This window comes from Thermobia domestica, chromosome 4 (genome assembly GCF_964235325.1).
Source record: "Thermobia domestica chromosome 4, izTheDome1.hap1.1, whole genome shotgun sequence".
Lineage (NCBI taxonomy): Eukaryota > Metazoa > Arthropoda > Insecta > Zygentoma > Lepismatidae > Thermobia > Thermobia domestica.
In genome coordinates this window covers 212,492,502-212,515,619 of record NC_137457.1, presented here as the reverse complement: position 1 = coordinate 212,515,619, position 23,118 = coordinate 212,492,502, and the positions used below count along the sequence as shown (strand labels likewise).

General features: G+C 36.6%; 2 protein-coding genes across 3 annotated transcripts in view; one reads left to right on the top strand and one right to left on the bottom strand.

Annotated features, from left to right (window-relative positions):
* Positions 1–20,385, bottom strand: part of LOC145683435 (estradiol 17-beta-dehydrogenase 11-like) — a 113,101-nt gene extending 92,716 nt beyond the window's left edge. Inside the window, exon 1 of the mRNA XM_081754770.1 lies at positions 20,161–20,385. The gene's annotated coding sequence lies outside the window, so the exon portion shown is untranslated. The remainder of the gene's footprint in view (positions 1–20,160) is intronic.
* Positions 1–23,118, top strand: part of LOC145683852 (uncharacterized) — a 534,245-nt gene that overhangs the window by 178,389 nt on the left and 332,738 nt on the right. The gene's annotated exons all lie outside the window — the stretch shown is intronic.

Below are 23,118 nucleotides of genomic sequence, written 5' to 3'. Positions count from 1 at the left end.
TCAAACACTAATTTCAATGAACACATAGGATTACATACAGAAAGATAGTGCAAAAGTCTACTTTCAGAGTTCTTGTGCACCTCCTGCCGACGCCACTATTTATGAACTATTTATTAAACTAGCCGGACTTAGAAACCTGTTGATACTTACCGGAAATTGCAATGAAAACCCGTCTCAAATCACTAAATAGTCTCTTATTTTCTTCATGGTAAATGTTTCATCAGAAATTGTGCGCAGTTCGATGACGTTTGAAAATTCCTTGCGCATCTCTGACATTGTATATAGTGACAGTATATACATTGTTTTATAGCTTATGAAATTTTCAACAACTTTTATTCGAGCACTTTTTTTTTCATATTTCTACTCTAAGTTGTATGAGGCAATGAAAAGAATATGTCCCCTAATACAGATACCAACTTTTCATTTTATCCTAAAGTTATGCAAAAATGGTTACTCGGAGGAAAGTGATAATAACTTGTTACATTGCCTATAATATTAGAAGTATAATAAAGAAAGAATGACACTTTTACGTTAATTAGTTTAGAAGTTATGTGGCATAAACTAAGTGCATATGAGAAAGATTGCAGACTATTTATTTAAAATGGCGGAAAACCCGCAACTGGATTTTTTTGGGATTTTCTGGAGGTTAGTGAGGAAGAGATCACGAAGGTCCAATCTTTTTATTCTAAACGTCTAGGTTTGGCCCGTTTTTGATGTAATTTGACTGGACTACTATAGCGAACTAGCTCAGTTGGTAGAGCGTTGGCTTCGCATATTTGTGTAATTTACATTATGTTCTTCATGAAAACATCAAATAAATGCTGAAAACTTCTACCAAGTTTTAAGTTATTTCATCCTGCTTGAAAAATAATTATTTTTTTAAATCAAAAATTCTTATAATATTTTATTTAAATTTATTTATTTATATGAATTTCCCAGGATTAAGGTTATTATCTTTTCTTTTGTCTGGTTAAAAAGTATAATTTTACAAACAATATCCAACTTAAAAACTATACGAAAAGGTACTGCTAATTGATGTGCTTGTATGTCAAAAATAAAAACGTGATTATATGACCATCATTTTACTTTTTCTGAGAGAGCCTCCTGGCCATGTCTGGCCCCGGGCCCCGCCTGGCCTTGTTACGCCCCTGGTTTTAATACTGAGATTAATACTAATAACCTTTCCTTTACTAGTTTATGTAGAAGGACTGAGTGAAGTGTGGAATTCGCGTTTTCCTAAAGCAATTTTCAACAGTTTACTTTCGTGATATTGCAGATATCGTGACATAAAAAGAATGTTAAACAATCCATGAAAGAATGTTTAAATGTTTAGTATGTATATTTGCAGTGTTGGAAATTATCTTTCAAATTCATACAGGAACATGCATTGCATTACGACGTTCAATATAAAGATAATATGATTTAGATACTTCAATCTGAGGCATTTAAACCAATAAAGCTTAAATTTTTTAAGTTAAACGCGAATGTAATTGTGGACTTTAACATTGGAAAGAAGAGGAACGAAATGAACATACAAAATTTACAAAGGTGCAAAATTTCTTATTTATTTTTATGGATGCAAGTGAGATCGTTATTAAGCGCAAAGTGAGGTAAATATGCACAAATATAAACTACTGAAATTCTAAGAATAATTGCTTTTAGAATAATCCTATCTTTTCTTTTGTCGGATACTGTTGATTTAAAATGCTTAAGAGATACTTTCATATAATGAAATATCAGTATTATTCTTGGATTTTAAAAATTCAAATTTCTCTTCCTAGCAGAACCTAGAATTGTTATGAAGTTTTGTTTTAAATAGATTTTTCTCTAATTTAAGAATAGTGAAGAGAGTCTTGTTAAATAATGATGGAATGTAGAAATGAGAGGAAAGGAGACAACTCCAAATCATCCACACTCACGATGTTAATCCACCACAACATTCAGGAACCTTAGCGCAGAGATAGAAATTACAAACAAAATATTATATATATATTTTTTATTTTCAGTTTAGCCTCCCTTTCAGCAACGAGGCTATATGAGACGTGGACCTACAGCTTAACGTCGGATCCGAATCACATGAGCTTCAGGAGAGAATCGAACCTGGGTCTCCCACACCAAAGCCGCGTATGCTAACCACTTAGCCATAAGGGAGCTCTATTATATTTTTAAAGAAAGATTCATACTGTGAAAGATTCTTCTCGTCGTTTTTGTATGTTTATTTTGAGAACTAATTACACAGTTGCTTGCTAAATGGCTTTACAGAAAATAAATTACAGTTTTTTTTTTATCTGCATTCCTGGAAAAATATCGTCTTAAGAAAGAAAAGTAACTCGTATTATATGCAGCAAAGTTTATTCACATTTTGGTTTTCTTTCTGCTGCAGTGTATGCTTACACGCTAACTTTATTGTGACAGGAAGTTTGTAATATTAACATTGCCAGTAAATGTGACTTTACTTTGGTTCTTAAAATCTCCAACTCTTTTGGGAACAAATATCACTTTCCTCTACACCTCTTACGTAAAAGACAGGTCAAACGACTTACATAACATATCAGAAAATAACAGAATGTTTTAAAATGTCCTTGCTTTTACCTTGCTGATATTAGTGTTTTCTTTTCATTAGTTTCTTCCTCATTTTGGCTCCAATGAAGATAAGGAATGTTTTGGGAACACTCGAATCGGCAGTGAAAGAATAAATAAATAAATAAATAAATAGTGTAGAGCAGATGGTTAATCACTGCAGTCTATTTGTAGTTATATTTTCCCAACTTCAGTACATCCTTCCAGATTAAAGATATGAATAATGTATCAAATTTGTGATTTAAAATTACAGCAAATTTCCTGTATTGTAGATATTTTGTGTTTACAAGAATATACATATTGAAGTATCATCGTTTTATATCCATCCCTGACTTATAAAAATGCAGCGAAATCGTGCACACCTAAAGGGAATTCGTGACTATCTAGAAACACTTTTATGGATTTAGTCTCTGAAAAGCAGTCTAAGGTTTCTGTGAACAGAAATGCACATCGTTCCCATAGGTCATTTTGCGGGTTTTCCCATTTCCAATGAGCCCCTTTACAAAATTTTGTTACTGACTTGCATTTATCATATATTCGGAAGAAGATCAAGAATCTGAGAAACATTTACAGATTGTTTCTCATTAAATATGCTGTATGGAGCAGAAACTTGGAAAATTAAATAGAAGGCACAAGAGAAGTAGCTTGATGTGTCCAAAATGAAAATGCTCACATAGACGTGTAGGGTTACCAGGTTAAATAAGATTAGAAATGAAGTAATAAAAGGCAGCGTTGAAGTGACTGAGATGTCGAAGAAAGCACAAGAAAGATGAAAGTACAGTGGTATGATCATATTATGAAAAGATATGATGATTATATCGGCAGAGAGTTAGGGAAGATGGAAGTACAGGGTGTTCACAACCTTTCGGGTTAAATTTATACGGGTGATAGAAGGGTTCAATACACGCATTTTGAGATAGGAAACCGAAGATCAAAAACAGTTAGTTCAAGCGCCACGCCATCTTGAAGTTGTAGCAATCTGTGGGAACAAGTACGACGTTTCAATAACAAATGCAACTCGAATTTGAAGTGATATAGTGCATATAAATGCATATTTCAAAGGGTAATGCATATATTAGTCCTTAATAGCATATAGCATATTTTATAACTTTTTATTTCACACATATGATAACAGCATCCAATAAATCCAGTTTTAATTTGTATTTTCAATTCATTTAAATATCTATCCGATAGGATGGCTTTTTGTATGGAAGGATGCCTAGTTCAATATTCTTAGCAACCGATCAGCAGAGCAAAGACGCTTACAATTGCCAAGACGTTAAGAGGAATCTGATAATAATAATGACTTATTGTAATATTGTGTCGACAATAGTTCAGAAACAAGAGATGGAAGAAATGCTGCTCATTAGTTAGTGAATGCTTTGCTCTAGTTGATGAAGGTTAGTACAAGCTACAGTTAGTTTCTGCTAAATTCAGACGCTCTATGGAAAAGAAATGGACAGACATTCTTATCAGAAGCTCCGACTACAAAACAATTGAAGAAATGGGAAAATACTTTCATGGCTTAGATTTCAATTTTCCGGAAAATATAGACACTAAACTTGTTCCTCTCTATAAATATTGTCATAAACACCTGTTGATGTTGACAAATCATTTTCTGGCTAAAAATGCAGAGAAACATCTAGTCTTCTGTAGGCTTAATTACGAGAAGTACATAGTAAATCCTTAAAAACGGATTATTTTTGTACAATGAAATATGTACAAATGTGAGGCTTGTATTATTTCGTGGATCCTTGGGTTTACGTAGGAATCTGAAAATTTTGGAAAAATACGTAGTTATGTACCCAATGCGTGTGTAAAATTTCAATCTTGAAAACGAAAGGCGGAAAAAGTTTTGAAAGTCTGGAGGTGAGCCATATATATCTTAATACCACTCATTCTAGCTTTGGAACTTCTTGTATAAATTAACAGACAAATTCTGACCAAAGCATATATTAACTAATAAATAATAGCGTTACAGTTTCGGCAAATTAACTTTGCCTTCATCAGACACATTATCAAATAATGTGTCTGATGAAGACAAAGTTAACTTGCCGAAACTGTAACGCTATTATTTATTAGTTAATATATGCTTTGGTCAGAATTTGTCTGTTAACTTATATATATCTTCTTCTTGATCTCCTCACCATAGGTTGGTGGGCATCATGGAAATTTTTGAAACTTTTTCTCTCCGTTGGGAGAGCTGTTTTATACTTTGAGAAGGCCTGTTCTTCGTAATTGCATCTAAATATTCTATTCTTGGTCTTCCCCTTCCTGGTTTTCCCTCTGTCTTTCCCTCTATCAACACGGTGATCCAATCAAAGTACCCAAGAAGATGGACAAGCATGCTGTTTCTTCTTTTTCTTATTATCTTCATGATCTGTCGTCCTTCATTATCTTCCTTTAGTACGTCGTCATTCCTTTTCCTTTTAGTCCATGATATGCGCAGCATTCTGCGCCAACACCACATTTCAAATGCTTCTAGCTTGGATATTTCAGCTTTTGTCTGTGTCCATGACTTTGATCTGTAAAGTGCCACGCTCCATACCAGGGTCTTACTATATCGTTTACGAACGTCCAACGACACATTTCTTGATATTAGTAGTCCTCTTTTCCTATTGATGCTTGTTTAGCCTGCGCTATTCTGGAACTTACATCCTTTTCACTTTTTCCGTCCGAGAATATTATACTTCCTAAATAGGGGAACATCATAACGTCTTCGATATTCTCTCCATCTAACCATACGTTTGCCCTTTCCTATATTGCTCTTGTGCTCTTTATCACTTTGTTTTTTTATTTATCTTCATTTTGCACGTTTTCTTTTCAGTTGGACGTTCAAGTTTGAAAGTTCTTGCTGCAAGTCCTTTTCGCTCTCCGCTATCAGTGCTATGTCATCAGCAAACCTTATTGTGCTGAAAACCTGGCCAATTACTTTTATGCCTTTCTGGTCTTTATCAAAGAATTCTTTCATGGCCTCTTCTATATGTACATTGAACAACAGAGGTGCAAGTCCACATCCTTGTCTTACTTTTTTACTTATTCTTGCATCCTTCTGATCTCTTTCTATAGCACCTGTCTGGTTCCTGTAAAGCTGTTATATTATTCTTCTGTCTCTGTAATCCACTTTCAGGTTCTTCAACGCCCTGATATAAGTATCACGAGTTACGGATACTTAGAGTTGCTCGAGACGCTTGCCCTAGAACAGACGATGGTAGCAACTGTTTCAGTTGAAGCAACTGCAGTTGATCCGTATGAAAGCTCCAATTTAAAGCAATGATTCGCAAGCAGTGGTGCAACTCAGTAGCGCAACTCAGTTGCTGCATATGAAAGAGGGCTTTGTTCACGTCCGTGAACTTGGCCCCCCACTTTGAGCACTAACGATAAAATTAGTGTCAATCGTTAGTGCATCGTTAGTGCTTCTTAGTGCACCAACCCCTAACGTTAGTGCTTAATTAGTGTAGGAGCTACAAGCAAAAAACCTTTGGGGGGGCCAAGTTCACGCTGCCCCCCCACTTCAAGCACTAACGAAATAACTAGTGCCATTCGTTAGTGCATCGTTAGTGCTTCCTAGTGCACAAACCCGTGACGTTAGTGCTTCATTAGTGTAGGCTCTAGAGCCAAAACAATGGTACACGCTGGCCCCCCCACTTCAAGCAATAAGGAAAGGATAGTGCCGTTCGTTAGTGCATCGTTAGTGCTTCAAGAAAATACTAAAAGTTTCGTTAGTGCTTCACTATTAGTGTAGATATAGCCAATTATAAGTCACGAAACTCCCATAAGAAATGCATGGGGAATTTTTCATTGCGTCAAATTACCGCCAAATTCCAAAGCACTATTGACCTCTTCTAGTGCAATCGTTAGTGCATCGTTAGCGCTTCTTACTGCAAAAACCGCTAACGTTAGTGCTTCATTAGTGTAGGAGTTATAAAGAAAAAACATTTGGGGGGGCCAAGTTCACGCTGCCCCCCCCACTTCAAGCATTAACGATAAAATTAGTACCATTCGTTAGTGCATCGTTAGTGCTTCTAGAAAACACTTATAGTTTCGTTAGTGCTTAAATATTAGTGTGGTTATGACTTATTACATGTCACGAAACTCCCATAAGAAATGCATGGGGAATTTTTCATTGCGTCGAATTACCGCCGAATACAAAAGCACTAATGAATTCTTGTAGTGTAATCCTTAGTGCATCGTTAGTGCTTCTTAGTGCACCAACTCTAACATTAGTGCTTCATTAGTACAGGAACTACAAGTAAACAACACTTTGGGCCTAGCGTGAACTTGGCCCCCCCACTTTGAGCACTAACGAAAAGATTAGTGCCATTCGTTAGTATATCGTTAGTGCTTCCAGAAAATACTAATAGTTTTGTTAGTGCTTCATTATTAGTGTAGATATAGCCAATTGTAAGTCACGAAACTCCCATAAGAAATGCATGGGGAATTTTTCATTGCGTTAAATTACCGCTAAATTCAAAAGCACTAATGATCTCTTTTAGTGCAATCGTTAGTGCATCGATAGTACTTCTTAGTGCACCAACCCTAACGTTAGTGCTTCAGTAGTGTAGGAACTACAAGTGAAAAACCCTTTGGGCCTAGCGTGAACTTGGCCCCCCACTTTGAGCACTAACGAAAAGATTAGTGCCATTCGTTAGTATATCGTTAGTGCTTCCAGAAAATACTAATAGTTTCGTTAGTGCTTCATTATTAGTGTAGATATAGCCAATTGTAAGTCACGAAACTCCCATAAGAAATGCATGGGGAATTTTTCATTGCGTTAAATTACCGCCAAATTCAAAAGCACTAATGATCTCTTTTAGTGCAATCGTTAGTGCATCGTTAGTACTTCTTAGTGCACCAACCCTAACGTTAGTGCTTCATTAGTGTAGGAACTACAAGTGAAAAACCCTTTGGGCCTAGCGTGAACTTGGCCCCCCACTTTGAGCACTAACGATAAGATTAGTGCCATTCGTTAGTATATCGTTAGTGCTTCCAGAAAATACTAATAGTTTCGTTAGTGCTTCATTATTAGTGTAGATATAGCCAATTATAAGTCACGAAACTCTCATAAGAAGAACATGGGGATTTTTTCATTAGGTCAAATTCTCACGAAATTCAAATGCAGTAGTTGTCTCTTCTAGTGGCATCGTTAGTGTTTCGTTATTGCTTGCTAGTGATCTCTGTGCACCATTAGTCAGTGTAACATTAGTGCACCAAGACCGAACATTAATGCTTCTCATCGTGAATGCTTTTATTGGCTAGCGTATAGTTAGCTCCCTTTAAGTTTTATTTTCTACCGTCCATACTGTTGATGCACTAATGTTTGGAGTTCTGCAATAAGAGGTACTAACACTACACTATACTATAACCATTACACTATATGTGGTTATTAGTGCTTTTAAATATGTGGGAAATTTACAAAATGAAAAATGCTGTGTCTAAATTTAGCCCCGCACGATTCTCAAGTGCTAGTAAAACTATTTACATGGTTAGTGCTAAGTAATTTCACATTAGTGCACTAAACAGTAACGATAGCACTATCAACTTTAGTAGTTATTAATGAATAACTCGTTCGGGGCTAACTTTTGATTTTTCAACTTTTACACATTTTTTTTTTAGTAATTGTGCCACAAAAGTTGGACTAATACCCGTGGGTAGTGCATTAATAGAGCCCTATTAAACACTGATTGCTGTCATAGTTTAGGAGTTATAAGTGAATAACACATTCCGGGCTAAATTTAAATTCATCGAAGTTTACAATAATTGTCTCACAAAGGTGGAATAATCGTCAAAGGTTAGTACAGCGTTAATACTCCAAAAATCTCTAACGTTAGTGAAATTGTAGTTTGGGAATTATTAATGAATAACTCGGACGAGACTGAGTTTAAAAGTATCGAAAAACACTAATTTTCTCACAAAGGTAGGACAAACTTTAAAGGATAGCATCCTTAACGCTTCAAAAAATAATAAGTACTAACGTTAGTGCTATCGTATTTTTGGACTTATTAATGAAAACTCAACCCGGTCTAACTTTAGGTTTTTCAACTTAAACAGTTTTACACTAATTGTAACAAAAAAGTAGGACAAACACAAGCGCTTACTGCATTGCTAGAGCTATAAAACATTAAGAATTCTCGTTAGTACTTTCATGAATAGTCCGGATAGGATTGAATTTAAATTTTCGAACTTCACACTAATTGTCCCACAAAGGTAAGATAACCGCCGAAGGTTAGTGACTGTTAGTGCTTCATGAAACACTAATCACTTAATGGCAGTGCCGTCACAGTTTAGGAGTTTTACCAAATAACTCGAGCGGGGCTAACTTCAGGTTTTTCAATTTTTACACAATTATTGTAAAATTCGATAAATTTTAATTGAGTTCCGTCCGAGTGATTCACTGATAACTCCTAAACTGTGATAGCACTATCGTCAATGCTTAGTATTTTTGAAGCACTAAAAAGCACGATCCTTTAGCGATTATCCTACCTTTGGATTGACAATTATTGTAAAATTCGACAAATTTGAATTTAGGCTCGTGCGTGTTATTCGTTAATAACACTTAAATTATGATAACACTAGCATTAGTGCTTATTCAGCGGAGGACTAAACGCTGGTTTGGTCCATTTTTGTCAGACAATTAGCGTAAAATTGTACAAAATTTAAAGATCTAAAGTAGCCCTCCACCCCCCGAGTTATTCATTTTTAACCCCTAAACTAAGATAGCAGTAACATTAATGCTTAGTGTCTTTCGGAGCACTAACGATGTACTCATCTTTGACGTTTATTCAACCTTTGTGAGGCAATTATTGTAAAATTTGCTAAAATTAAATTTAGCACAGAGTGAGTTATTCACTTATAACTCTTAAACTATAATCGCGCTAACACTAATGCTTCGTGTTTCGGGAAGCAATAAGGATGCACTAACTTTTGACGTCTATCTCACCTTTGTAGGACAATAATTGTAGAATTAGAAAAATTTCAATTTAGTCTTGCAAATAATGTTCACTAATATAGAGTTGAATCAAAGCACTAACGTTAGAGTTTAGTGTACTAATGGGTACTAACGATGCACTAAACATGTCAAACGTTTCTTTAGTATTTGAGATGCGTGCGGGGCTAAATTTAGACACGTAGCATTTTCCACTCTCTAAAATTCTTCCACCAAATTTAAAAGCACTAATAACCAAATTTAAAAGCACTATTAGTGTAATGATTACTATTACGTTCGGGAATTTAACACAATGAAAAATACCCCATGTATTTCTTATGGGAGCTTCGTGGCTTATAATTGGCTATATCTACACTAATAGTGAAGCACTAACGAAACTATTAGTATTTTCTCCAAGCACTAACGATGCACTATCGAATGGTAATAACCTTTTCGTTAGTGCTCAAACTGGGGGCCAAGTTCATGTTAGGCTCAAAGGCTTTTTTACTTGTAGTTCCTACACTAATGAAGCACTAACGTTAGGGTTGGTGGACTAAAAAGCACTAACGATGCACTAAGGATTGCACAAAAACAGATCATTAGTGCTTTTGAATTTGGCGGTAATTTAACGCAATGAAAAATTCCCCATGCATTTCTTATGGGAGTTTCGTGACTTACAATTGGCTATATCTACACTAATAATGAAGCACTAACGAAACTATTAGTATTTTCTGGAAGCACTAACGATATACTAACGAATGGCACTAATCTTTTCGTTAGTGCTCAAAGTGGGGGGGCCAAGTTCACGCTAGGCCCAAAGTGTTGTTTACTTGTAGTTCCTGTACTAATGAAGCACTAATGTTAGGGTTGGTGCACTAAGAAGCACTAACGATGCACTAAGGATTACACTACAAGAATTCATTAGTGCTTTTGTATTCGGCGGTAATTCGACGCAATGAAAAATTCCCCATGCATTTCTTATGGGAGTTTCGTGACATGTAATAAGTCATAACCACACTAATATTTAAGCACTAACGAAACTATAAGTGTTTTCTAGAAGCACTAACGATGCACTAACGAATGGTACTAATTTTATCGTTAATGCTTGAAGTGGGGGGGCAGCGTGAACTTGGCCCCCCCAAATGTTTTTTCTTTATAACTCCTACACTAATGAAGCACTAACGTTAGCGGTTTTTGCAGTAAGAAGCGCTAACGATGCACTAACGATTGCACTAGAAGAGGTCAATAGTGCTTTGGAATTTGGCGGTAATTTGACGCAATGAAAAATTCCCCATGCATTTCTTATGGGAGTTTCGTGACTTATAATTGGCTATATCTACACTAATAGTGAAGCACTAACGAAACTTTTAGTATTTTCTTGAAGCACTAACGATGCACTAACGAACGGCACTATTCCTTTCCTTATTGCTTGAAGTGGGGGGGCCAGCGTGTACCATTGTTTTGGCTCTAGAGCCTACACTAATGAAGCACTAACGTCACGGGTTTGTGCACTAGGAAGCACTAACGATGCACTAACGAATGGCACTAGTTATTTCGTTAGTGCTTGAAGTGGGGGGGCAGCGTGAACTTGGCCCCCCCAAAGGTTTTTTGCTTGTAGCTCCTACACTAATTAAGCACTAACGTTAGGGGTTGGTGCACTAAGAAGCACTAACGATGCACTAACGATTGACGCTAATTTTATCGTTAATGCTCAAAGTGGGGGGGCCAAGTTCACGGACCTGCTTTGTTCCCAGTATCAGCGGAGGAGAGTGCCGCTAAAGGAGTAATTAAACAAGAAATAATCCAGTCCAGCAAAAAAAAAAAAAAAAAAAAAAAAAAAGCCAAGTAGCAACGAAACGCTGCCCTGCACAGGAAATTGCAACGTGTGTCTTTGCACATAACGAGCTTATTTGTTAAACAAACCGAAATAAATTATAATATTCTAGCCCCACTAATCTGATTTTCACGAAGCTTTTCACCCCTTGTAAACAATGCAGACTGCAGTGCAGAAATGTTGCCAACTAATTAAACAAAAAATGTTGTATACAATTTTGTGCTAAGAAATGAATAAACAAACTGAAGGAGCAAAAACAATTAGATTAAAAATAAAATGGCATGGGCTTGTGATAGGACAATCAGGAACCATTTTCACTTGTTTGCAGTGGCGTACGCACTGCTCTCCTGAATCTTTGAACTACTATGTAAACACAGACACGCACCAGGAGGAAGAAGTGAAGAATGTTGAATTTCTTCTACCAGTGTAAATTACAACTAAAACTTACTATTCCCATTCCTAACGTTTCCTCTAGCTGAGAATCTACCTAAAATCTTAGGATTCAGAGCCACTATTACATGATGACTTAGTGGCCCTACTAGCAGATCTATGGTTGGGTAGATGGACTAAAGTTTATCGTCCCCTTCAACAACAAGGTTCTATGAGATTAGGACCTACAGCCGAAGGAGTGATCCGAACTACATGCATTTCTTCCGGAAATCAAACGCGGGTCTCCAGCCCGACGACGAGTATGCGGATCATATAGCCACAAAGGAGTTAATTACCAGATCTAGAAACATGTGCAGTTGTACTCAAGACATCTATTCAAAATTGAGCTGTTGTGGGCCGCTGTGGCTCAGTGGTAGAGCATTTACCTCTGGCACATGGGGTTCCTGGTTCGATCCCAGTTCACGCCAGTGAACCTTGTGGTAGACAAACACCGTGTGCGTGGGTTTCCTCTGGGTCCTTCAGTTTCTTCCCACTTTCTTCATTCCACCATTTCATTCATGTTTTCATCATCACCGTTTCCTTTAGCCTAGCCTGCATAATCGTGGGACATAAAACTCAAAAGATTTTATTTCATTTCATTTCAAAATTGAGCTCTTTGTACGTTTCCATCATGGGCGGCGATTGGGGGGGCAAAGGGGGGCAGTTGCCCCTCACTTTTTTGAAATTAACCATTAATGTATATAGTTTCATTTGGAAATATAAAGTTTTGTATGTATTATTGGTTCATAGAATAAAAATGGTGCCATAAAATATTTGTCGTTCCATGAGTACGTATTGGTTGTCTTCCCGTGGCATTAAGAAAGCTACAGGAATTGCGTTTGAACTGCCACTAAAAATGGACCAAAAATTAACCTATTGGAGCGCCACAATTCGAGCGTACTTTAATTTCTTCTTGCAAGGGCTCGATATGTTAGTCAGCCGCTCTGGAACTAATTGAGATAACATTACGCAAGAAAATAAGTCCTTCACAAGTTATTCTTTATTTGCACAAAAATCAACAGTTCCTAAAATGTATTTTGTTCTTTCTAATAATAAGGAATATTTTGATTTGATTTTTTCAGTTTAACATCCTGTTCAGCAGCGAAGTTACGTGAGACGTGGACTTCATTATCAACGTGGAGTCCGAACCACGTGAGCTCCCCCGGGGAATCGAGCCCCGGTCTCCCACGTCAAAGGCGTGTACGCTAACCGCTTAGCCACGAAGGAGCTCAGTAATGAATATTAATTTTGCAGTGTAATATAGGAGTTTAGGGGTGTACATATACAGTTTTGTATATACAGGGTGTCCGAGAAGTCCTTCCCTGATTACAGAAATTGATAACTCAGGCCAGAAATAAGATAGAAATATGAAACTGGTGTTGAATTGTTTACAAACTATAAAAGTTTTGGTCACATCAGTACACTTCCACATGAGCACCCTTGGTAGCACGTAGCACATCTAGGCGATATTCAATTTCCATCCACACATTAGCCAACATCACTGGAGGGATCGATGCAACGACTGTGGTTATTCGTTGCTGCAGGGTTTCAAGATCTGGTACACGTGTTCGGTAGACCTCATCCTTGACATAACCCCTTAAAAAGAAGTCTAATCGGAATCGGAATCGGAATCGGAAAAGGCAATTCGTCTCAGATAACCATTATCGTCCTCAATACGTGATAGCATTTCGACCGCAAAGTCATATCGACGTGTACCGTCGTCGAGCAACAAGGCCTGAACGAGTTGCACTTTGTAAGCACGAAACAATAAACGTTTGTGTAAAATGTCATGGATAGAGCTTTTTGGCATTTGTAATTCACGTGAGGCCCTGCGCACCGATTTCTTAGGACTTCTCAGAAAAGACTGCCGCACAGCCTCCACCGTGTCTGCTGAGGTTCTTGGTCGACCATACCTCGGAAGGTCAGCAACCGACCCTGTGTCCTTGAACTTCTCACACCAGGCTTTAATGCTCTTGACATCAGGTGGAGTCCTCCCAAATGTTGTCTGGAACTGTCTCTGCACCGTGGTTGGTGATCGTGTCTCATGGTACCACAGGACACACTGTGCCTTCTCCTGGTTGGTTGGCATGGCTTCTTGGGCTTCTTACTTACGTACTACAAACCTAAACCCCCCCAAAAAAATTGAGACTTGGTAAAACAGAACAAACCTAACACAGACAAAAACTTTTATAGTTTGTAAACAACTCAACACCAGTTTCATATTTCTATCTTATTTCTAGCCTGAGTTATCAATTTCTGTAATCAGGGAAGGACTTCTCGGACACCCTGTACAATTCAATTTATTAAATTTAGCATAATCCTAGGTTTTAGGATTATTTTGTATAACTGGAATGTGGAGTCACTAAGTATTGCTGAGTTTTGATATATTCCAAGAAAGTGAAAACTATACTTAATGGCAGCGAACATGTTTCGGGAAGCTGCAAAAGTATTTCTTTAAATGTCGTAGCATATGCTTGTAGTATTCACTGTCATCCTAAGAGTAATAACTCATATAATAGCATGCGTGGAATTAAAAATATAAGTTGTTCATGAATTACCAGTTTCTATATAACTTTTGCAAAACAAGCCTCATTATTCATTACTATAATTATTTGATTAATATTATCCTTTCTGTTTATTTGTTTTGCAAATTTATTAAATATGCCTCTAATCTGATCACACAATTTTCCACACATATATTCATGAGCAAGGAATCAAATCTCTTCTTACACCTTCGTTGTTTAAGAGTACAAAGGGCTAGTGCCTACTTGCGTTTCTCTTGTCAATTTACTTAATAAAATATGAAATACGATATACGGTATTTTAACTGTAAAAGATAGTATCCTATTAGTTATACAACCTTTCGTCAAACAAAATGTTACAAGCAACCAGGAAAACTAACACTGATATCAAATATTCAGATCATGTCTTGCCCCCCCCCCACTTTTAACGTCCAACCGCCGCCACTGGTTTCCATTACAGGCAAGCGAGTGTTTGGAACAAGCAATTGTTCATTCTGCAAGAACTTGAAAACTACTGAGTTTACTTATTTATTAAATAGAGAATTTATTTTTTTAAATTTCCTTTGCTATATGTAATAAATTACCTATAAAATATATTTTAAATCCTCTTGACTTATCCTTTCTTTTGATATCTAACAGAAAAGCTACGCCATAAACTAATACCAGTCATGAGAGTATGAAGACTCTATCGACATCTTATTCAACAAATTCCAAGAAACTTTTAAAATTATACATAGGAATAAAGACACATTATTTAACATGGGCATAGTACCTCCTCTTAATTTCACTGCAGCCAGAAAAAAATAAGACTCAAAAGCTATGAACATTCCTATCCAATATTATAAAAATTCTTAAATGTTGAATATTCCTTTGTACATTATTTTATTTCTGGCACCGAATATTCGGTTTTTGCATCTTTAAAATGGTCATTTATTCTGATCGCATTTTAAAAAGGCGATATACAAATTATAACTGAAAAAATTAGCCTCATATTACTTCATAATGAATCACTAAAACATGTTTTATCCTCTTTAACTTCTCTCTATCCCCTCCTCTCTCTCTCTCTCTCTCTCTCTTTTTTTAATGACTATTTCCTCATCTCTAATGAAAGGTCAAACAAAGATCTGAAATACTATAAGGAACTTATTATCTTCAATAAGAACAGCGAGTTCACTTGATTTCTCTTTTTCATTTTCTTAGCCCATTTTCATGAAATGACACAACTGTTTGACAACCATTCTTTGTGAAAAACTGAAATATAACTATGAGTTAGCAACATTGAAAATGATACTAATAACAGTTTATTCTTTCATGAGCAAATAGTGCACAACAAATGCAACGTATTATGGTAATTAATGTATTGTTAAGGCACAGTAAGAACATTTAGGATCCGACTCAAAGTATGTATCTATATGGGATCGAAATCTTGAACCAAAATCGAATTTGTAAGAGAAAACTGTTACAACAAATGAAAAAACACACGAAGTGCGCGACACAATTTAAAGATGTCGCCCAAGGAACCCAGCAGGTTACCTGCTGCTCCTTGTTATTCCGCTAAACATAAACAAGGCATACCCGTACGTGCAGAAGAAAAGCAAATACTTTATCAAAAGATATCAACGTTGTTCAATTCACTTGAAGAAAATTAAGACTTATAATAGCTAATTGTCATGTTCTCATAGAATATTTATTTACTTACTTTGTAGTACTGAAGTTAGTATGTGTACATTCACATGCTATACAATGTAAGAAAGCACATCAATAAATTGAACTTAAGGGGAAAAAGTACCATCTCTTTTTCATGGATATGCGTAATGATGTAGGTATTAGATGAAAAGGAAATAATCTTCCATAATGATAAATATGCTTGCTGTTCCATACCAGCGCCATCTCTTTATCGTTCAGTTGATAATTTGACATAACTCATTGTAATTTCATCTATAATTACAGTTGGGAGAAAAATAACAATGTTCAGTTGCTCTTAAAGGAGGGGGGATTATATAGTATTGGGAATTTTGCCCTATATCACAGCAATGGTGTGAGAGTGAGACGAGTAATACACACCGCAGTAGCAGAGATACATGCACGTGCTGCAGCAGAAATATTGCGGGAAACAGACGAAACAATTTCCTCTTCACCAATCAACAAATAGTTGTGCGTGCAGTGATACAACATCAAGTTACACGGTTTGTTTTTGAAAGGTGCAAAGGACTGTGAAAAACGCTTTAGTCTAGTCAATAACGCGTTCGCCTATGACAGATTGGATCCTGGGTTCGATCCTGGTACTGAAAGCATTGAATGTATTATTGTGGTTTCGGATCAGTGGTTCTTCCATGCATACTTCCGAATGTCTTTGCTCCTCTTGAGCTAAAACATTTACATTTCAATTACATATATTTAGCAAATAATATGGAACCTCCCATTTTGATTTTTGCTCCAGGAAAAATTTTCTGCAAGAAAGTCTGGTTCGAGTTCTACCTTAAACTGTAAGTCACGTCTCATGTAGCCTCACTCCTAAAACAACAAACCAAGATAAAAATAAACTGGCTGTAAATATTTTTTTTCTTTCCTTCAGAAAAATCGCGGTTTCTGAATTTTATTGCCCTCTGAAGTTACATAAACATTTAGCAACTCATAAGGTTAATAAGAGATTTGACTTAAATAATTATTGACGTAGATTTCAGATTCCTCCCTGTGGAAGAAGGTTTTCAATACGTGGAGAGAGTAAAAAGTAGTACTGCGAATACTTGTAAGTTACATTGTGCACGAACGGATACGTGCTGCTGTACTAGACTTTCGTAGCTCCTGCGGAGCTACAGCGGCGCACCCTCTAAAATCATCACTGCGTGAGATAATTTGAGAATTACTTAAATTAAGAAATATGGAATTCTGGACTGGAAAGTTAGAAATAACAATGATGAGGTTGGTGTGCTGGCTAGCTGTACATCGCCTAACTAAAATCTGTCCGAGCCATTCGTGCACTGAATATCAGGAGTTTAGAAATGGAATGAAATTTCTAATTTTAAGCCTTCTTCTATGCTCTGCAGGCACAAGAAGACAGATGCTTAACGAAAGTAAATGGCTATGAAAGACTTGGTTCATTGAAAATGTGGAAGAAAAACAGAGACTTTTGAGAAAATACACGAACACGATGTTGTTCATCCCCAACTCACATCACTGGCATCGAACGAGGGACCCTCGGACCAGAGATGAGTATTATACGATCGTGAACTCACTGGTTAAATGATTGATTTATGATTAAAAGTCTGCTTTACCACTGATACTACCCGTACCTCAGACACATCTACTGCAAGAAAGAATACCGAAACATTTTAGCTCGAGACAAGTACCCGAACTGGGAACTGAACCCAGAATGCGCTTAAAGAAAGCTCGCGTTTTGGATACTTAACCAGGATCCTCTCGTGCAAGAAGTGTGCGCCCTACTACTGACTCATCGTGAGCTCCGAATATGATTTTAAAAGGCCGTACTTGCGTGCCTATATCTAGCACTATCTAGGATTGCAATTTATACGTATAAAAACTTTCACTTATAAATTCATTATACAAAGTTTTACAAAACTGTAAATACAATATCCCATACCGAGTTTCAATTGTTGCTGAGATGGACATAGAATGTTTTAAAGAAACAATCAAATATTGAGCACCATACACCAACAAACACTGAGGCAGCCTCAAAGAAAGCCCTGTCATATATTGTGACCAGTATCAGAAGAAACGTCAAATGCGCTTACCTTTATGGTGTGTCGTAAACACCTTAAGAGTCTTCTTTCTCACATCTTAATTCATTTCCTACCAACACGAGTATTTCTTTTATCTAAATAATATACTGTTTCATATTTCTCATGTTAGCATACAAGTGCAATTTTCCCCGCACCTGAAGTGCCCTACATCTTCCGTTATGATTACAGCCAGCTCTATAGTATTCCAGTGGCATTCGAAACCCTACAGTGCCTACCACAGATGCTGCAGGCGTAATTGCCCCTCTTGAATTGTGATTTGCTACTTATTTCTTAATTTCCATGGTTCACTATTATTATTATTATTATTATTATTATTATTATTATTATTATTATTATTATTATTATTATTATTATTATTATTATTATTATTATTATTTAAATTGTGACTGTATTTTAACTAGTGAATTGTGAGTAATGAATCAAAAACAAACAAAACATTGGGTCGTTGTACTGACGAGGGACGTAGGCAGGAATTTATGTTGAAGGGGTCCAAACTCAATATGTGGATAAATAATATTAAAATTTTTAAATTATCCTTCAAATTAAACTAAATTTACAGACAAGTCAGGATTTCTGGGAGGGGGGCCGGAACCCTTGGATCCAACTCTGAATATGCCCCTAGTACTGACTACGCATCATTCTCTTGAACGTCATTATCTGGCGCGATAATTCCGATAAAGCCATTCATAGAATGAAGGCTATGTAGGAGAGAGTATGTATAAGAGAGTGGGCAATGTTAAAATATGTTTGTAGTTCGTGTTGCTCGTCGTGGCAACGACAAAGACATACTTTAGTAAGTAAAAGACAATATGTATATACAATTACAAAGCCTAGTATTTAAAATTACCATTACTTGACGTTTGTTACAAATTGTTTGCCACTTACGTAGTGTTGAATTGCAAGAAAGCGCAGCAGGTGGGGGAGGGTATTAGATATGAAGAAAACCGATTCCGATCCGAGTACAGAATCGATTTTCTCTGCAGAAGAGTACGTAAAATGTAAAATGTACTACATTCTCTCCAGGCTGCGGGGTACGGGGAAGGCTAGCCCTAGACAATCCATCACCCCTCCTTCCAATGAAGAAATATATATTTCAACAATTTTAAGTGTGTTACCCATCGTAAATTTATTAGTGTTAATGGAAATACAAATCACGGAATAATAATAACTATTAATAAAAAGAATTCAGAATCTCTAAAATTAATGTAAGTTTGTCAGGAATTAAGTTTGAACTATCACCTAAGCTAATAATATGCTATTTTAAATTAGATTTGAGTTTAGTGTCCTTTTCCGCAGCAAGGCTGTATAAAGTGTAACAGGATCCGTACAGCTTAACGTGGGATCTGTACATCAGCTCTCGCTGGAAATTGAACCCGGATCTCTCACGTCAAAGGCCCACAAAGCCACGACGAAGCTATATTTTAAACTTAAGTGAAGTATCAAAGTCTCATGTTCAATGGAATTGTGGATACAGTTAATGAAGTCTACAACTGATCTGCTTTTTCGCGTCGCGTTGTATGATCTCCGCGCGATCCACTCTCTTCACTCGATGCGACAATTAAAAAATAAAACGTATGCATGATTTATGAATGTAATGTGCAAATAGACGGGCAGATTAGTAAAACTAACATTATTATGAAGTTAGGTTATAACAAGAAATATTTATTTTTAATAGTTTACCTTTTTATATTTTGTATACTTTATACCAGATTTTTGCTGCTTTCCAAAACATGCCATTCTACGTATGTAAACGCACGTGTTATACATACGGTTGAGCTGGCAATGGGTACAGGCTTTCGGAGCGTAGTGCCCTAGTGATGGGAATGTTTTGTTTCACACCATTCACAAATTACACTGTCCTTCTTTTAGGTGGAACTATATAGTGTAATTACATTTTACACAGTGAATCCCCTCCTACCTTTAGCACTACCTAGTGACAATTTTTTTTTTTTTTTTTTTACACTTTTACTGTATCATGAGTTTTCATTTGCTGAATGATGGTTGCCTACTCTTGCTTACCTATCCCAAAGTACACAGTTCTTACATAATTGATAATGCACTTTGCTCATGCAAACGCTAAAGTTATGTACTGTAAGCTTAAACACTTACCTCTTCTGGTAAGAGCTTCTAAAGTATTTCAATAAACACACTCAACTAACAGCAACAAAAGTTTTGTTTGTACAAAGCAAAATCCTTTCACTCCTGAGGAAAATGCCCCACTTAATTTCTATTCTTTTAACTCCAAAAAATAATAGAAGGTAAAAGTGAGAAATCTCTGTGGGCCACAGATGAATAAAGGTTAACTCTCACTCCCTGCGACCAGAGGATGAATTCAGCGTGGCATACTTAACGGAACAGAGTATCGAGGACACCTGTAACACGTGAGAAAAAAGAGAGAGAGAGGGAGTGAGGAAGATTATTATGAGAAAGATATATAAAAGTTTATTTTTTCTACTCAGAGTTGTGCTTCAATATTAAGACTGTATATCCTATACTTTTTTTTTTTTTTATACATAAAACCCTTTGTGGTCTTATCCTTTCGCCAACATGTAAATAATCTGGTATTCCAAGCTTATTGTTGTTTCTTTGTGTTTGTCGAGGAAAATTACTACGTATACTATGTCTACTTCTTCTGTACCTTTCCATCTATAAGCAGGGATGGCACATTGTGCAATAAACATAGGTGAAGACTATGCTAGTCAAATCCTGAGCTAAGCGAAGTCGTAAAATTAAAGGCATTATTATAATATTTGTTTATAATGATGTAAAATAGGAGGGAGAAAATAAATCATTTCATAGTTTCAAACTTTTAACGGTTACTCTTACTTATGACAATCGCCACCTCCCACAATTGTATCTATATTGTTAAGTAAAAATTTGAATTTTGTTTTCCTATTTTTGTTTCAATTTGGATGTATTTTTTTCTGTCCACGTTTTCTTTCACGAAAATGGGCAGTGGTAATCGCGCTCAGCATCCAACAGGACACCCTTGCTGTCACTAGGGTAATTTATTGTTCTCGGGTGGCGAAGAAATCCTAGACATCTTAACGAAGAAATCCTAGACATTATACACACACACACACACACACACAAACAAATTTCAAAATTAACAGAAGAGAGAGAGAGAGACAGGCCCAGACTGGTCAGGCTGGCTACCTGGAAATCGCAGTGGCGGAGACAAGGGAGGGCCTGGTGGGGCCAGGCCCCCTTGCTCAAAATCTTTGCCCCCTAGTGTCCCCCCCCCACGCACAGAATGATACTGCTATAGGTCGACAAACGGTGAGTTGATAGTGGCCACAAGTGAAACTACTACCGAAACATCTCTCGACAACAGAGAGCTCCTCCCTGGCTAAGCGGTTAGCATACGCGCCTTTGGCGCGGAAGATCCGGGTTCGATTGGAGCTCGATGAACCACCCGATGGGAGCTCATGTGGTTCGGATTCCACGTTAATCAGTAGGTCCACGTCTCATATAGCCTCGCTGCTGACAGGGACGCTAAACTGAATTTCAATTCAAATTCAATTCTCGACAACAGAGTTACCAATTACAGAATACCGTATGTCGCAATAGTCTGCGTTCCGAGCAAAAATCTCCAGGCTCGTTTTTGTTTGTAGTAGAGCAAGACTTAATTCATCGTAATCTGTAAGATGCATGCACTGACCTCACAATCTGAACGTTTCTTTTAACCTAGGTCGCTTATCTGGTTATCTTCTTTGTTTTCGGCAAAGAACCAGAAAAAAAAATCAGTCGGCATTCTCATTCGCTTCGATGTTGAAAGTCATACTAAAATAAGAGATGCTTACTTACAAATAGCATACTTTGCAGTAAAACAGTACACTCGTGTTGGACGAAAGAAGTCTTCGTACACTAAGTAATTAATTTCTATTAACTGTAGGTAAACGATTTTAACTGTAGGTTAATCCCAAAACTGCTACTACTAGAGAAATTCCGAAATTTATCACAGAGCCAGTGCTACAATATCCTATCACTAGCCATCAGGTAGTGATGGGAGGTGGAAAATTTTCCGCTATATTTTTCCATTCTAAAAAAAAATATCAGTAATCAAGTAACAATTCCTCAGCAACCATAAAATTGGTTGAATTCACGCATAGAAAGTTAAAAAGTGAAAAATCGTTTAAAAATCATGGCTCAGAAAATTTTCAGTACTTTGTAGGAACAAGTTAATTTTTCATGAATCGAAATATTTTCTGTCTTATATGGAAAAAGTGAAGAACTTTTTATGAGTCGGAAAATCTTCATCTTTTTGAAGCAAAAAGTAAAACAACTTTTTGTGAATCGGAAAGTTTTATTGCTCTGTAGAATTTTCATCGGAAGGAGTGAAAGGAATTTTCATCGGAAAATTTTCATCACGATGTAGAAACAAGTGGAAAAACCTTTCATGAGCCGGACAATTTTGGATATTATGTATAGTGATGTTAGGTGGAAAATTTTCCACTATATTTAACTGCACATTCAGCTACAATATTGAATTTCTGTAGAGGAAAGTTAGTCAGCAATTATAAGTTCCCAATTAGCTTTCGGGAACCGGAAAATTTTCTAATATTTCAAGTTGGGAAGTAAAATTTTACACAGTGTTTCTCTCTCTCTCTCTTCCTCTGCGAGCTCCTTCGTTGCTAAGTGGTTAGCATACGCGCTTTTGGCATGGAAGACCTGGCTGCGATTCTCAGCGGGAGCTCATGTAGTTCGGATTCCACGTTAATCAGCTGGTCTTTCTTATATAGTCTTGCTGCTGAAAGGGATGTTAAACTCAAAATCCACTGAATTCAACTCCTCTGTATGTGTGTGTGTGTCTCTCTCTGTGTGTGTATGTGTGTATACAAAGTGCAGAGAACATACATCGAATTCGTAGAGTACAAATAACCCATTCTATTATTTAAAATTTCAATTTATTAAAAGTGATGAACATTTTTCGATTCACAAAAACATACTCCACTTATTTCTACATCGTTGTTTAGCCGTAAAATTTATTGGTAATAAGTATTGTCTTAAAAGTTTCATGAAGTGAAAATCTAACGATTCTTCATTTCAAGAATGTTTCAAAAACTT